Genomic DNA, 14,135 nt, shown 5'->3' on the forward strand with positions numbered 1-14,135 from the left:
AAATGATGCTACAGTGATGCCGGAAGAATTGTTAATGAATTCAAGAATGATGCTGACAGTAATGTAGTGATAGTTGCTAATAAACTCAAAGTTATGCTGACAGTAATTTATTAAGAGTTGCTAAAAACCTTAAAATAATGACACAGTAATGTAGTAAGAGTTGCTATGAAACTAAAAATAATGCGACAGTGATGTAAGAAGAATTGCTAATGATCTCAAAATGATGCGACAGTGATGTCGTCAGAACTGAGAGTCCGGGTTTTCCAAGTTGATCTTCTCCCACGCATTAATTCTCTGGTATCCTTCCACTTACTGCGAAGACGAGCCGTGGATGTATTGTCCTGAGCCCAGGGCTTGTCAGATACCATGACCCTCAACTAAATGTGGCAGAAACCCTGCCCTCTTCATTTAGGGCTGGAAGGTGTGAGAGGTACTGTGAGCTCATCGAGGCTACGTCCTCCGCGGTCTCCTCAGGCTGGCCAGCACAAGAGGAGACCGCCAACTGGCCGGGACAGGCGGTCACCGTTGTTGTTGTTGCCGCCGTGGTCGGCCTTTCTTTCTTTCTTTCCTTTTTTCACACGATCACAGGGGAGAGCACGGACGCAGTCCCCCACTGTCAGAAATTATGCAGTTGAGATTCCCACATTTGGGGAATTCACCAGGGTCAGCACAGCCCCAGTGCAATGGCTGAGCCTCACCCGGGGAGAACCACTTTGCTGATCATGGTATCTCCCCTGCCAGGTAAGTATGACTCGCTGAGCTTAGGAACAGACATGAGCTCCAGGGACACAGCCTTCTGACTGACAGGCAGGGAGGCCGACACAGCGCCTGATCTTTCGTTACTTGTGCAAATCTGCCGCGTGCGCAGCCCCCTTTGTTTCTCACAACGATGCCGGATGTCGGATATCCCAAGCCTGGGAAGCTCGACCGATGCCGTTTTCAAGGCTCACCTTCTCGCTGGGGGCACCAGCGTGGCCTCTAACCGCACGCATCGTGCCCCGCAGTAAAAAAAACAATCTCCGTCCGCTTTCACCCTTGGATGGAGCGTCGCGACCATGAGAGCTGTCAACGCAAGCGGCCCAATTCCGAAAGCCTGAAGGCAGCAAGCTGGGGTTTCACATTTCAACATCAAGTTCACAACCCATCTCTGGGCAAAACAGGCACATTGAAGGTTCAGGTCTTTCAGAGTCCATTCCAAAGCTTTTTGGGAAAGGCTCCGAGAGCAGTGCCGTCAGCGGACCTCCATCCTTATCTGGAGTGCAAACGGAGCCACAACTTGACGCCCAGCGGCAGCGCGGGCGGAAATCCAGCCCCGGCCTCATGTGCAGCACTCGACAGTTGGCCTGAAGAGCACGGGATTTGCTCCTGACAAAAGGGGAGGGGCCCGCACTGTTCCTGGAAGGCCATTGCGGCCGCAGGCTGAGGAAAAGCTGCAGTGCAGGAGGACAACCCTGGTCCGGCTTTGGGTGGAGCAGGTGAGCGAGTGCCTGGCGGAGGCTTGTTTTATTTCCAACAAGAAATGCGGGGCATTGCACCACTCCTGGAAACACTGCAATACCAGGTTGATGCGTGGAAAGGACGGAGCAAGCTCCCGTTCCATCTCCCTGTTCCAAAAAGCAATTTAATATATGGATAAGGAACGTACCAGATATTAATCTGATAAGAACAGATACTACACTTGATCTTAGCCAAAAGGCCGAGAAGCGATGCCTGTCAGCCACCCGACGTGAGAGCCAGCACCCCCGGTACAGCCAATCCCGGCCGCGGCTGTGGGCAGGAACTGCAACATTTTGGGTGGCGACACAAAATGCAGTGCCATAAACACTACATCTGGCACACTGGTTGTCCCCACTGCTATCCAAAGCAAAGGCAATCGGTGCCTTCACCCTGCTATGCTAGTGGGGCGACTCAAAGTAAAACAAAGCAGTGTTCAAAGCCACAAGCCAGCGACTCATCCTGGAGTCGGGGTTTTCCAAGTCCCCCACTGTCAGAAATTATGCAGTTGAGATTCCCACATTTGGGGAATTCACCAGGGTATCCAAAGCCCGGGAAGCTCAGCCGATGCCGTTTTCAAGGCTCAACTTCACGCTCGGTGAACCAGCGTGGCCTCGAACCGCATTAGAATTGCTAATAAACTCAAAATGATGCTAAAAGTAATGTTGTGAAAGTTTCTAATAACCTCAAAGTAATGCTGACAGTCATGTAGTAAGAGTTTCTATGAACTTCAAAATAATGCGACAATGATGTCGTAAGAATTGCTAATAAACTCAAAATGATGCTAACAGTAATGTAGTGATAGTTGCTAATAAACTCAGTGATGCTTACAGTAATGTCGTAAGTGTTTCGAACAACCTCAAAGTGATGCTGAAAGTCATGTAGTAAGAGTTGCTACTAACCTCAAAATAATGCAACAGTAATGTAGTAAGAATTGCTAATGAACTCAAAATGATGCTGACAGTAATCTAGTGAGAGCTGCTAATAAACTCAAAATGATTCTGACAGTAATGTAGTGAGAGCTGCTAATAACGTCAAAATAATGCTACAGTGATGTCGTAAGAATTGCTAATAAAATCAAAATGATGCTCACAGTGATGTAGTGATAGTTGTTAATAAACTCAGTGAAGCTTAAAGTAATGTAGTAAGTGTTTTTAACAACCTCAAAGTGATTCTGACAGTCATGTAGTAAGAGTTAAAAACGAACCTTAAAATAATGCTAACAGTAATTTAGTAAGAGCTGCTAATAACCTCAAAATAATGCGACAGTAATGTAGGAAGAATTGTTAATGAAATCAAAAATGATGCTAACATTAATGTAGTGATAGTTGCTTATAAACTAAAAGTGATGCTTAAAGTAATGTAGTAAGTGTTTCGAACAACCTCAAAGTGATGCTGACAGTCAGTTAGAAAGAGTTGCTTAAAATAATGCAACAGTAATGTAGTAAGAGTTGCTAACAACCTCAAAATAATGCGACAGTGATGTCAGAAGAATTGGTAATAACCTCAAAATGATGCTGAAAGTGATGTCGTCAGAATTGCTCATGAACTCAAGATGATGCTAACAGTAATGTAGTGATAGTTGCTAATAAACTCACTGGTGCTTAAAGTAATGTAGTCAGTGTTTTAAACAACCTCAAAGTGATGCTGACAGTCATGTAGTAAGAGTTGCTACGAAACTCAAAATAATGCGACAGTGATGTCGTAAGAATTGCTATTGAACTCAAAATGATGCTAACAGTAACGTGGTGATAGATGCTAATAAACTCAGTGATGCTGACAGTAATGTAGTAATAGTTGCTAAAAACCTCAAAATGATGCGACAGTGATGTCGTAAGAATTGCTAATGAACTCAAAATGATGCGACAGTGATGTCGTAAGAATTCCTAATGAACTCAAAATGATGCGACAGTGATGTCAGAAGAATTGCAAATGAACTCAAAATGATGCTGACGGTCATGAAGTGAGAGTTGCTACTATCCTCAAAATGATGCTACAGTGATGTAGGAAGAGTTGCTACGAACCTCAAAATAATGCGACAGTTATGTTCTAAGAATTTCAAATGAACTCAAAATGATGCTGATGGTAATCTAGTAAGAGTTGCTAAAAAACTCAAAATAATGCGAAAGTGATGTCGTAAGAATTGCTAATAAACTCAAAATAATACTGACATTATTGTAGTAATAGTTGCTACGAACCTCAAAATGATGCTACAGTGAGGTCGTAAAGATTGCTAATGAACTCAAAATGATGCTACAGTGATGTAGGAAGAATTGTTCATGAATTAAAGAATGATGCTGATGGTAATGTTGTGAAAGTTGCGAAAAACCTCAATATGATGATTACAATAATGTCGTAAGAATTCCTAATGAACTCAAAATGATGCTACAGTGATATTCTAAGGATTGCTAATAAACTCAAAATGATGCTAACAGTAATGTAGTGAAAGTTTCGAATAACCTCAAAGTGATGCTGACAGTCTTGTAGTAATATTTACTACGAACCTCAAAATGATGCTACAGTGATGTAATTAGAGTTACTAATGATCTCAAAATGATGCTGAGAGTGATGTCGTAAGATTTGCTAATAACCTCAAAAAATGCTACAGTGATGTAGGAAGAGTTGCTAACGACCTCAAAAACAATGCTACAGGGATGTAGGAAGAGTTGCTAATAACCTCAAAATAATGCGACAGAGATGTCGTAAGAATTGCTAATGAAATCAAAATAATGCTAACAGTAATGCAGTGAAAGATTCGAATAACCTCAATGATAATAATGAACTCAAAATGATGCTGACAGTGATGTAATGAGAGTATCTACTAATTTCAAAAAGATGCGAAAGTGATGTCATGAGAGTTGCTTCTATCCTCAAAATGATGCTACAGTGATGTAGTGAGAGTTTCGATGAACCTCAAAATGATGCTACAGTGATGTAGTGAGAGTTGCTTAAAATCTCAAAATAATGCAACAGTGATGTGGTGAGAGTTGCTTCTGTCACGACCCGGCTCAGAAATCGTGACATCGAAGGAGGGAGACGCAGACTAAACGTGACACACAACTAATAATTTATTATTAGTAACGCAAAATCAACACAAGGCAAACCATAACGTTTAGTGGAGTGTGGTTATCAGTAGTGTCAGTGGTGAGTGTGAGTGTGTGCATGAGTGTACAGGGGGTGTATGTGTGCGGTGTGATGGATGCAGAGAACTAAACAAGACATAACTCAAGAAACACAACCATCGCTCCGACGTGGGCCAGGAGGAGTGAGCGAGAGACAACCGGCCAGGTTGATCGCCTGCTTTATAGCTGGGAGACGCCGGGCCCAGGTGCTCCCAATTAGTCAGCAGCTCCGCCCCATGAAGCTCGAACCAGAGAAGGGAAGGAAGTGAAAAATAATGCAACGCCCCCATGCCCGTGACCATGGGGACGTGACACTACGAACCTCAATATGATGCTACAGTAATGTAGTGAGAGTTAGTACTAATCTAAGAAATGATGCTCCAGTGATGTAAAAAAAAATTGCTACAAACCTAAGAAATGATGCTACAGTGATTTAGTGAGAGTTGCTGAAAACCTCAAAATGATGCTAAGTGTCATGAAGTGAGAGTTGCTACTTTCCTCAAAATGATGCTGCAGTGATGTAGTAAGAGTTGCTAAAAATCTCAAAATGATGCTTCAGTGATGTGGTGAGAGTTGCTAAAAACCTCAAAATGATGCTACAGTAATGTAGTGAGAGTTGCTTAAAACCTCAAAATGATGCCACAGTAATGTAGTGAGAGTTGCTAAAAACCTCAAAATGATGCTACAGTAATGTAGTGAGAGTTGCTTAAAACCTCAAAATGATGCTACAGTAATGTAGTGAGAGTTGCTAAAAACCTCAAAATGATGCTCCAGTGATGTAGTGAGAGTTGCTACTAATCTAAGAAATGATGCTCCAGTGATGTAGTGAGAGTTGCTTAAAACCTCAAAATGATGCTACAGTGATGTAGTGAGAGTTGCTACTAACCTCAAAATGATGCTACAGTGATGTGGTGAGAGTTGCTACTAACCTCAAAATGATGCTACAGTAATGTAGTGAGTTGCTACGAACCTCAAAATGATGCTACAGTGATGTGGTGAGAGTTGCTGAAAACCTCAAAATGATGCTAAGTGTCATGAAGTGAGAGTTGCTACTTTCCTCAAAATGATGCTGCAGTGATGTAGTAAGAGTTGCTAAAAATCTCAAAATGATGCTTCAGTGATGTGGTGAGAGTTGCTAAAAACCTCAAAATGATGCTACAGTAATGTAGTGAGAGTTGCTTAAAACCTCAAAATGATGCCACAGTAATGTAGTGAGAGTTGCTAAAAACCTCAAAATGATGCTACAGTAATGTAGTGAGAGTTGCTTAAAACCTCAAAATGATGCTACAGTAATGTAGTGAGAGTTGCTAAAAACCTCAAAATGATGCTCCAGTGATGTAGTGAGAGTTGCTACTAATCTAAGAAATGATGCTCCAGTGATGTAGTGAGAGTTGCTTAAAACCTCAAAATGATGCTACAGTGATGTAGTGAGAGTTGCTACTAACCTCAAAATGATGCTACAGTGATGTGGTGAGAGTTGCTACTAACCTCAAAATGATGCTACAGTAATGTAGTGAGTTGCTACGAACCTCAAAATGATGCTACAGTGATGTGGTGAGAGTTGCGAAAAACCTCATAATGATGCTACAGTAATGTAGTGAGAGTTGCTACGAACCTCAAAATCATGCTCCAGTGATGCAGTGAGAGTTGCTTAAAACCTTAAAATGATGCTGACAGTCATTTAGTGAGAGTTGCTACTATCCTCCAAATGATGCTACAGTGATGTAGTGAGAGTTGCGACTATTCTACAAATGATGCTACAGTGATGTAGTGAGAGTTGCTACTATCCTCAAAATGATGCTACAGTTATGTAGTGAGAGTTGCTTAAAATCTATAAATGATGCTTCAGTGATGTGGTGAGAGTTGCTAAAAATCTCAAAATGATGCTTCAGTGATGTAGTGAGAGTTTCTGCTGAACTCAAAATAAAGCTACAGTAATGTAGTGAGAGTTGCTACGAACCTCAAAATGATGCCAAAGTGAGGGAATGAGACTTGCTACTAACCTAAGAAATGATGCTACAGTGATGTGGTGAGAGTTGCAACTAATCTCAAAATGATGCCAAAGTGATGTCATGAGAGCTGCTACGAACCTCAAAATGATGCTAAAGTCATTTAGTGAGAGTTGCTAAAAACCTAAAAATGATACTGACAGTAATGTAGTGTGAGTTTCTGTTAACTCAAAATAATGCTACAGTGATGTAGTGAGAGTTGCTACCAACCTCAAAATGATGCTGATAGTGATGTAGTGACAGTTGCTAAAAATCTCAAAATGATGCTATCAGTAATGTTGTGACAGTTGCTAAAAACCTCAAACTGATGCTACAGTGATGTAGTGAGAGTTGCTACTAATCTCAAAATGACGCTGACACTCATGTCGTGGGAGTTTCAAAAATCCTCAAAATGATGCTCCAGTGATGTAGTGAGAGTTGCTACTAATCTCAAAATGATGCTGACAGTGATGTAATGAGAGTTGCTACTAACCTAAGAAATGATGCTACAGTGATGTGGTGAGAGTTGCTAAAAACCTCAAAATGATGATAACAGTAATGTATTGAGAGTTGCAACTCACCTAAAAATGATGCTGGAGTGATGTAGTGAGAGTTGCTAAAAACCTAAGAAATGATGCTGCAGTGATGTGGTGAGAGTTGCTACGATGCTCAAATGATGCTACAGTGATGTAATAAGAATTGCCACTCACCAAACAAATGATGCTACAGTGATGTAGTGAGAGTTGCGAAAAACCTCAAAATGATGCCACAATAATGTAGTGAGAGTTGCGACGAACCTCAAAATGATGCTGAAGTGATGTAATGAGAGTTGCTACTAACCTAAGAAAGGATGCTACAGTGATGTGGTGAGAGTTCTACGAACCTCAAAATGATGCTGACAGTAATGTAGTGAGAATTGCTACGAACCTTTAAATGATTCTACAGTGATGTAGTGAGTTACTACTATCCTCAAAATGATGCTTCAGTGATGTAGTAAGAGTTGCTACTACCCTAAGAAATGATGCTCCAGTGATGTAGTGAGAGTTTCTGCTAAACTCAAAATGATTCTTCAGTGATGTAGTGAGAGTTTCAACTATTCTCAAAATGATTCTTCAGTGATGTAGTGAGAGTTGCTACTAACCTCAAAATGATGTGACACTGATGTGGTGAGAGTTCTACGAACCTCAAAATGATGCTCAAGTGATGTAATGACAGTTGCTACTAATTTAAAAATGATGCTAAAGTGATGTAATGAGAGTTGCTACGAACCTAAGAAATGATGCGACAGTGATGTAGTGAGAGTTACTAGGATGCTCAAAATGATGCTGACAGTAATGTAGTAAGAGTTGCTTAAAACCTAAAAATTGACGCTAAAGTCATGGAGTGAGAGTTGCTACGAACCTCAAAATGATGCAGTGATGAAGTAAGAGTTGACACTATCCTCAAATTGATGCTTACAGTAATGTAGTGAGAGTTTCTTCTGAACTGAAAATAAAGCTACAGTAATGTAGCGAGAGTTTCTTCTTAACTGAAAATAAAGCTACAGTGATGTCGTGAGAGTTTCTTCTTAACTGAAAATAAAGCTACAGTGATGTAGTGAGAGTTTCTTCTCACATAAGAAATGATAATCAAGTGATGTAATGAGAGATGCTACGAACCTAAGAAATGATGCTACAGTGTTGTGGTGAGAGTTGCTACTAATGTCAAAATGATGCGGACAGTGATGTAATGAGAGTTGCTACTAACCTAAGAAATGATGCTGCAGAGATGTGGTGAGAGTTGCTACGATGCTCAAAATGATGCTAAAGTGATGTAATGACAGTTGCTACTAACCTAAGAAATGATGCTACAGTGATGTGGTGAGAGTTGCTACGAATCTCAAAATGATGCGACAGTGATGTAAAGAGAGTTGCGACGAACCTCAAAATGATGCTAAAGTGATGTAGTGAAACTGCGACTAACCTCAAAATGATGCTTGCAGTGATGTCGTGAGAGTTGCTACGAACCTCAAAATGATGCGAACGTGATGTAATGAGAGTTGCTATTAACCTAAGAAATGATGCGACAGTGATGTAATGAGATTTGCTTAAAACCTCAAAATGATGCTACAGTGATGTAGTGAGAGTTACGACGAACCTCAAAATGAATCTGCAGTGATGAAGAGTTTCTGCTTAACTGAAAATAGAGCTACAGTGATGTAGTGAGTGTTGCTACTCATCTAAAAATTATGCTACAGTCATGTCATAAGAGTTTCTTCTCACATAAGAAATGATAATCAAGTCATGTAATGAGAGATGCTACTCACCTAAGAAATGATGCTACATGAATGTCGTGGGAGTTGCTACTCATTTCAAAATGATGCTGACAGTGATGGAGTGAGAGTTGCTCGTAACCTAAAAATGATACGACAGTGATGTAGTGAGAGTTGCTACTAAGCTAAGAAGTGATGCTACAGTGATGTGGTGAGAGTTGATAGTAATTTCAAAATAATGCTAAAGCAGTGTAATGAGAGTTGCTACTTCCCTAAGAAATGATGCTACAGTGATGTAGTGAGAGTTGCTACGAACCGCAAAATGATGCTACAGTGATATAATGAGGTTTGCTATTTACCTAAGAAATGATGCTACAGTGATGTGGTGAGAGCTGCTACAAAGCTCAAAATGATGCTACAGTGATGTAATGAGGGTTGCTACGAATCTCAAAAAGATGCTACAGTAATGTCGCGAGAGTTGCGACTATCCTCAAAATGATGCTAAAGTGATGTGGTGAGAGTTGCTACTTACCTAAGAAATGATGCTACAGTGATGTGGTGAGAGTTGCTACTAATCTCAAAATGATGCTGACAGTGATGGAGTGAGATTTGCTACGAATCTCAAAATGATGCTACAGTGATGTCGTGAGAGTTGCGACTATCCTCAAAATGATGCGACAGTGATGTAGTGAGAGTTGCTACAAATCTCAAAATGATGCTGACAGTGATGTCGTGAGAGTTGCTACGATCCTCAAAATGATGCTAAAGTGATGTAATGAGAGTTGCTACAAACCTAAGAAGTGATGCTACAGTGATGTGGTGAGAGTTGATAGTAATTTCAAAAAATGCTAAAGCAGTGTAATGAGAGTTGCTACTTCCCTAAGAAATGATGCTACAGTGATGTAGTGAGAGTTGCTACGAACCGCAAAATGATGCTGCAGTGATGTAGTGAGAGTTGCTACGAATCTCAAAATGATGCTGACAGTGATGTCGTGAGAGTTGCTACGATCCTCAAAATGATGCTAAAGTGATGTAATGAGAGTTGCTACAAACCTAAGAAGTGATGCTAAAGTGATGTGATGAGAGTTGATAGTAATTTCAAAATAATGCTAAAGCAGTGTAATGAGAGTTGCTACTTCCCTAAGAAATGATGCTACAGTGATGTAGTGAGAGTTGCTACGAACCGCAAAATGATGCTACAGTAATATAATGAGGTTTGCTATTTACCAAAGAAATGATGCTACAGTGATGTGGTGAGAGTTTCTACAAAGCTCAAAATGATACTGAGAGTAATGTAGTGTGAGTTGCTACGAATTTCAAAATGATGCTTAAGTGATGTAATGAGAGTTGCTAATAACCTCAAAATGATGCTACAGTGATGTGAGCTTCATAAAGACCCAGGCCACTATTTGTGGTCATGCATCATTGTTGCTGACCAATGGTCCAACTTCATCAGTCAGTCAGTCAGAGACATTAGCATTTGTCGGCCTGGCCTGCTGCCAAAGACTAACACTGCTTTAGTTGATTTACCTGTGCAGCCATGTCACGCTCCTCTCTGCCACCTCCACGGTCAGACGCCAGGTTAAACCAGCCAATGGCGTAAGAATCACTCTCAGAATCTGAAGCCCTCGTAGCTGCAGGGTTTTTCCACACAGCTTCTGTTGAGAGACAAAGTCCATCACTTGATTAACTCTCACCAACAGAAATGTGCAGTTTTCCACTCAGGACAGCTGCTGCATGCTGCTGTTTGTAAAAAGAAGGTCCAGTGGATCCGTTCAGTTCTACATTATTCAGCAGAGAGATGTCACCATTGAATAATGACCATATTTCCTAAAATTATAGCTCAACCACAGAGGGACCAGGCTACTAGAATGACCTCTGTTTACTAGGAGTGCTTCTCCTATGGTGGTGAACTCCTCAGCTGTCAGTGGAGTCAAATCTGTCTTAGAGAGGCCAGAGGTTCCCACACTGGTTCCCTCTCATCATGCAGCCCTGACAGCTGTGTGTGCTGTTCCAGCGTGTTGGCACCTCACTGATGAGTTTCAGGGTTGGCCCTCCCATCTGTTGCTGCACCTGAGCCAGCTTCTCCTTGGCTGTAGTGCTGATCTGAAGGATGTGACAGTGTTCCTGGCTTTGTGTCTGATGATGGAAGTGGGGATCTGATCACAGGATTTTCTGACTCCTAGATTCAGACGATGTGCAGTGCAGACTGAGTGGTGAATTTGGAGCTGTCTAGTGGATGCTGTCATGTTTGGTGCTGCGTCGCTCACAAGACACTTGACTTTGTTGGTGATGGCCCAGTCCTCCATCAGGCCTCTTTGGACTGGGGCCAAACTGTCAGCAGGGTGACTTTGTGGAAAGTCTTGCACTCCCAACACATTCATTCTCACTAATGCAGTGACAGGTCAGAGCCAAGGGAGCCTCCATGTCCACAGATGTCCACATGGCAGCTGGACTTCCTTTTTCACTCCTTCCCGTTCCTCCTGGTACTTTTTGGCCACCGTTTGTTTGATGGTCTGAAAATGACACCCAGAGTAAATCAATACATTGAAATTCAAGATGAAATAAACTGGAGATATCAACTACTGCTTTAGATCATTTCCACACAAACCTTTCTGGTTGGCAAACATATGAGGCTCAAGGACCTGAACCAGTTCCCTGAACCCTTCCCTCTCAACAGTGCTGAGGGGCTGGCAGTCCTTCAGGATGAAATTCAGCAGAGCCTCATCCAGCATCTGCTTCCTGGAAGCTGGATGGTTCAAGATGAAGGAGAGAAGAAATGAATAGGAATTAATGATCAATGAAGCAACTGTGAGTCAGTTGGAGAGTGGCTGTATACCTGAGTTCATCCTGGTGGATCTGGGACTTCATTCTCATGCCTGGCCCCATCAGGCCTCAGCACTGAAGAGGTGCTTTTGTTGAGATGAGACGCTTCTGTCCAACAAATGCGACATTCAACCTGCAGAAAAGAACATGAGTGCTCAGCTAAAAGTTCCTTTCTTCATGGTGACTGGTGTTTCTTAGTCTTAGACCACCAGGTTTCCAATGAGGTGTATCGGATACGTTGTTGTGTGCCGCTGAAATCCGTCCAATTCCGGCGTTGTTTCCTCATGAAATATGTTTGCCTTAAAGCTCATTAAAGTGTTGAACCACAATATCGCTCACCATAACTTAGTCAACTTCAAGATAACCTACTTCTACATTCCAGTCCCGGCTGCTCCTGTTCTGCTGCAGTCCAGAAAACAACAACCCGATACAATTGGCGCTCTTTCCCACAGCTCCGGCCCGGATCCGCATGGTTCCGCTGACTGACTGTGAGACGCGCTCCCTCCAGAGTGGCACAGCCCGATGGGGGTCCTTATCTGGCACGGGGGCGTAAAACAGGTGCGACTGCAAAGCCTGGTTTATTCTGCGTCGAGGGAACGCGTTGCTCTGCAATTCACCGCCAAGCCGCTAGGGGGTGTGGCTTTGTCTTTGTATTGTTTACGGGGCTCTTGTCGGATTCCTTGGTTTTCTTCCGGTCACAGACAACAATTGTTGGCCATTTGTCAGTGTAGTGCCGCCAATAATCCTTTCTTCGGCTTGGTCCATTTTTTCTTGGAGCTTTCACCACAGAAACTTTGAAAATGGCGGTGTTGTTGTGCTGCGACTGAACCGGAAATGACGTTCTGAGCGGACCAATTACAGTCCTCGACAATGACGTCACCACGCGTCGCCGCGACTCGTCGGCAGGATTTTTTGGAGGCGCGTGTCAGGCTACGGCGTAGGTCTGCGTGGACGGCGTAGGTACGAATATTACTCGACACAGAAGCATAAATCAGGCTTAAATCAGGCTTTATAGTCGAACAGGAAGTTAGCATGTCAGGGATGAGACACCCTGATAGTCCAATAGGAGGTTAGCATGTCAGGGATGAGACACCCTTTTCGTCCAACAGGAAGTTAGCATGTCAGGGATGAGACACCCGAATAGTCCAACAGGAAGTTAGCATGTCAGGGATGAGACACCCTTATCGTCCAACAGGAAGTTAGCATGTCAGGGATGAGACACCCTTATCGTCCAACAGGAAGTTAGCATGTCAGGGATGAGACACCCGAATAGTCCAACAGGAAGTTAGCATGTCAGGGATGAGACACCCTTATCGTCCAACAGGAAGTTAGCATGTCAGGGATGAGACACCCTGATAGTCCAACAGGAAGTTAGCATCTCCATGGTTCCCTTGACCAGAATCCAGTGGGATCGTTCCATTCTGACATCTTGATTGACATTTGTCCTTCTCTTAGCTAAATAGCTGGCAATCATTTGAAAAAAACCTTGATTTACTTTTTGTATTTTGATCTTCAGCTCATTTGCATACTTTGTTAAAATTCTCCCCTTTTTGATTTTTTTTTTTTTTTTTTTTTGCTGCTGTTTTTAGCACAAAGTCCACGTGGTGCCTAAAGACCAGTTCAGCATGGACTACATTGAAGCTTCAGTCCGCTGCATCGGCACCCATGGACGGTTCCCCCCTGACAGGTGGATTCTGGTGAGGAATATTAGTGGGACAGCGCTCTTGTTAGAACGGTTCTGATCCACCTTCCCTCCCCCTGTAGCTCCTCCTGTGTCCCCTCAGCGCTCTTGTTAGAACGGTTCTGATCCACCTTCCCTCCTCCTGTAGCTCCTCCTGTGTCCCCTCAGCGCTCTTGTTAGAAGGGTTCTGATCCACCTTCCCTCCCCCTGTAGCTCCTCCTGTGTCCCCTCAGCGCTCTTGTTAGAACGGTTCTGATCCACCTTCCCTCCCGCTGTAGCTCCTCCTGTGTCCCCTCAGCGCTCTTGTTAGAACGGTTCTGATCCACCTTCCCTCCCCCTGTAGCTCCTCCTGTGTCCCCTCAGCGCTCTTGTTAGAATGGTTCTGATCCATCTTCCCTCCCCCCGTAGCTCCTCCTGTGTCCCCTCAGCGCTCTTGTTAGAACGGTTCTGATCCACCTTCCCTCCCCCTGTAGCTCCTCCTGTGTCCCCTCAGCGCTCTTGTTAGAACGGTTCTGATCCACCTTCCCTCCCCCTGTTGCTCCTCCTGTGTCCCCTCAGCGCTCTTGTTAGAACGGTTCTGATCCACCTTCCCTCCCCCTGTTGCTCCTCCTGTGTCCCCTCAGCGCTCTTGTTAGAACGGTTCTGATCCACCTTCCCTCCCCCTGTAGCTCCTCCTGTGTCCCCTCAGCGCTCTTGTTAGAACGGTTCTTATCCACCTTCCCTCCCCCTGTAGCTCCTCCTGTGTCCCCTCAGGTTTCCAAACTCCCTCCCAC

At 43.2% G+C, this 14,135-nt stretch overlaps 2 non-coding genes across 2 annotated transcripts; both read right to left on the reverse strand.

The window, feature by feature from the left end:
- Positions 1-585: 585 nt before the first annotated feature.
- LOC147271813 (U1 spliceosomal RNA) lies at positions 586-749 on the reverse strand. Its single transcript, XR_015116902.1, has one exon. It is a non-coding gene; the product is annotated as a U1 spliceosomal RNA (small nuclear RNA).
- Positions 750-1,524: 775 nt separating this feature from the next.
- Positions 1,525-1,708, reverse strand: LOC147271814 (U2 spliceosomal RNA). The gene has a single exon (XR_015116504.1). It is a non-coding gene; the product is annotated as a U2 spliceosomal RNA (small nuclear RNA).
- Between the last annotated feature and the right edge of the window lie 12,427 nt (positions 1,709-14,135).

The sequence above is a fragment of the Aulostomus chinensis genome, chromosome 1, assembly GCF_037954235.1.
Source record: "Aulostomus chinensis isolate RoL2024-O1b breed Wild chromosome 1, RoL_Achi_v1.0, whole genome shotgun sequence".
Classification (NCBI taxonomy): domain Eukaryota; kingdom Metazoa; phylum Chordata; class Actinopteri; order Syngnathiformes; family Aulostomidae; genus Aulostomus; species Aulostomus chinensis.